We start from the raw sequence: 3,562 nt of genomic DNA on the forward strand, positions 1-3,562 counted from the left end.
CTATTGATTATCATTCTAGGGATATTGTGGATCTTTTTGATAAATATCCTAGTTTCTATTTCAGAACTATTGGTGGCAGTAAATCTCTCATCTTTTCTTTACTGATGACTTCATTGTGTTCTTGAATGCTTCGATGAATATGATTAATAAGATTATGAGTTTCTTTAATCATTTTAAGTCGGTGAGTGGTTTGTCTTTTAATAAGCATAAAGTGTTATTTTATCTCGGCTAATAATATTCCTACTGATCGCATTGTGGCTATTAAGAATGTGACAGCTTTACTCAAAGTTTTTCGGCTTTAAAATTCTTTGCTAAAGAGAAGAAAGAAGCCTTTTCTCTTTGATGACTAAATTGCTATGGTTCAGAACAAACTTTCTTCTAAGGATTCTAATTTCCTTAGTTTTGGTGGCCATCTTTCTCTTATTAAAAGTGTATTTTTCTCTATGTCAGTCTATAGTTTTCAAACCCTTCTCCGTACTAAGACTGTATGTTATAGAATAGATAGAATTGTTAATAAATTCTTTTAGAAAGGCATTGGGAATAATGCTATGATTTACTGGTCTTCTTAGGATGAATGTTGTTGGACTTTGCAAGAAGGGGCTCTTGGTTGCAAAACTATGTTGGATTTGGATTCCGCTTTTTCTTTCAAACTTTGGTACAACTTTATGGCCAATGTGAGTCTCTGGGCCAATTTTATAATGGCCAAGTATTATGGGGGTAAGCACCCCACCATGTGTAGTTCTATTAATGGCCACTCTAAAGTTTTGCAAAGGCTCTGTTCTGTTAAATGGAAGGTTGAGCATGCTCTTGTATGGGGTCTGGGTATTGGCAATTTTTTCTTTTGGCAAGATTGTTGGTAGAATGGCCCGTTGATTGACTCTTTATTGAATTCCTATACAATCACTAATGTGATGGTTAATTATTTCATCTCTAATAATTGTTGGAACTTGGAAAAACTTTCTGTTGTTCTCCCTGACTTTATTATTCAGCTCATTTTAAAGATTCCTCTAAACATTACATTTAAGGATGTGCTTCTTTGTACTTTCAATAAAGATGGTTTATTTAGTGTCATAGATGCTTGACATTCCTTTAGAGCTAAAAATGTGTCTTCTAAGCTCTTTAAAATGATTTGGCATAAAAGCTTCCTTTCTATGATTTCTATTTTTATGTGGAGAATTTTACATAATTTGCTTCCTACATATCAAAATTTAAGGCGTAGAGGTTATCTTTTCTTCTAAGTTCGAATGTTGTTACATTGTTGACAATATGCATCATGTTTTCATCTCAGGTGCAGTTGCTGCTAAAGTTTGGACATATTTTTAGGAGATTTTTCATCTCAATTTATTTACTTCTAGGATTACTATTCACAATTTGCATGATTATTGGTTATCAAGTGTAAAGACCATGTCAAAAATGTTATTCCTGCCCTTTTCCTTTGGTTTCTTTGGTTGGAGAGAAATTATTGAAATTTTAATGGGGTAAATATGAATCATAAGAGAGTTATCCAGAAAGTTAATGATAAGGTGGTTGCCTTTTTTTTTGCTAATGTACTCTTTGTTAAGAATTTTAAGAATTTCCTTTTTATTTCCTCCAGCTTTGGCATTAACTTTGATGTGATTTCTTCTTAAAGGGTTTCTAGGAGCATTAATTGGGTGAATCCTAACACTTATTCATTTAAGTTAAATGTGGCTTGTGCTATTTTGGGCACAATTGTTTGTTGTGGTGGTGTCATTAGAGATCATAATGGAATCTACTTGTTGGGTTTTGCTGGTCCTATTGCTAATGGTGATGTTAATTATGTTATTTCCTATGCTATGCTTCATGGTTGAAACCTCTGTTTCTAGCCTTCATATTAGAAATTTGGTGGTGGAAGTGGGATCATTTTTTATTACAATTTTATTAACCAAAAAGAGGATAGGATTTTCCCTTCTAATTTGTTCTACATTTGGAGGGAAAATAGGGATATCATGAACAACCTGAATTTTTCTTTTTCTGCCATTCTGGATGATGGGAATGTGTGTGCTCAATCTATTGCCACTTTAGGTTATGATTTAAATGGCATGTCTGAGCTGGGTTTTTCTCAGTTGCCTTATCGTATCAAAGGCCTTCTTAGACTGGATCAAATTGGTATTCCTTATGTTAAGAATTAGTCATTTCGTGTTTATGTTGTGGTTGTTTTGGTGGCTCCTTTCTTCTTTGTTAACTTATTATTTCTTTTGTTGTTTTGTTGCTGTCCAGTTTTTCTGGTTGGGTGCCGGGATGCTCGTTTGTTTAGTTTATTGCTCGGCCCTTATTTGGTTTCTTATGTTAATTGTCTCTTATGTTGTTATGGTTTTGTTTCTCCTCTTTTTTGTGTTGGTTTCTTTTCCCTTTATTTTTTTCTTCTTTATTTTATGTTGGTGATGTATATGGTGACCTTTTATTGGGTCACTTATTACATGCGGGCAATTATACTAGTTTTTGTTCTATTTCCTAGGGGCTTGGGTTTGTCTTCCAAGCAGTGGCAGGGGTCATTGCCTAGCCATTTATCGGGGTGCATGTTTTTATGTTTTTTAACTGCTGTCTTGGTTGTGGTACCCTTACTTGTTGTGACCCCTTTTTACAGGTTTCTTGTCATGTATTTTCATGCTTGGGAGATCTTTTGCTGGGACCATGCTGGGAGTTTTGGGCTGAGCAATGATTGTAACTTTCTTTTGAAGCTTAACCTTTTTTTCTCTCCTTCCTAAGAATCGGGTGGTGCTGGTTTCTACTAGTTGTGGGGTCTTTGGGTGGTTATTTTATTGGTATGGGTTGGTTTTTGCCATTTTGGTTGGTGGGTTTTTGCTGAGGTTTTCTGGTTGTGGGGTTATTGGGTTGGTGGTGTTCTGGATGAGGCTTTTGAAACCTTTTGGGCTGCCAGCTACTTAGCTGGGGTTATTCTATTGGTTGTGTTATTCTTTTTGATGGTTTGGAGTTTGTGCTGGTTTATAGGTATTTGTTCCTTGGCAGGTTTCAGATTGTCATTGCCTGTTGTATTGAGGGGGTGGGGCTCTTTGGTGGGATGGGGCAGCATAAGGTTATGCCTTGTGATTCTTGTGATATTCTATATATCATGAGCTCTATTTGTGCTACTCCTCTGGCTTGTAGATTAATGTTATTTCTCTGCTTGAGATCTCCTTCTTCTCGAATACTTTCTATTTAGTGGTTTCTAGTTTGGTGGCCTATTCGATTTTATGTTGTTTTGGCATTGGTTGTTTCCACTTTTTTTTTTTTTTTTTTTTTTTTCATATTCTATTTTATGTTGTGTTGGCATTAGTAGTTTCCACTTTTTTTTTGTTATAGGGCCTATAACTTTGGTTGGACTTTGGTGGTTCCTATTTGTATGTTGTCCTTTGGTGGGGATAAGACATACTGGTGGTTCTCTTACCTCTCCTTGAGCTTATTAATTTTTTGGCTATATCTTGCGCTTGGCTTCCTTTTTTGCAGGTTTCTTTATTGTGCATGTTTGTGCTCTTCTAACTTTTTTGGACAAGGAGCTCGTGCTGATCATAATTTCTTTGTTTCTCAACTTTTTAGGTGCCCT

This window comes from Dendrobium catenatum, unplaced genomic scaffold (genome assembly GCF_001605985.2).
Source record: "Dendrobium catenatum unplaced genomic scaffold, ASM160598v2 fragScaff_scaffold_1017, whole genome shotgun sequence".
Taxonomy (NCBI): Eukaryota; Viridiplantae; Streptophyta; class Magnoliopsida; order Asparagales; family Orchidaceae; genus Dendrobium; species Dendrobium catenatum.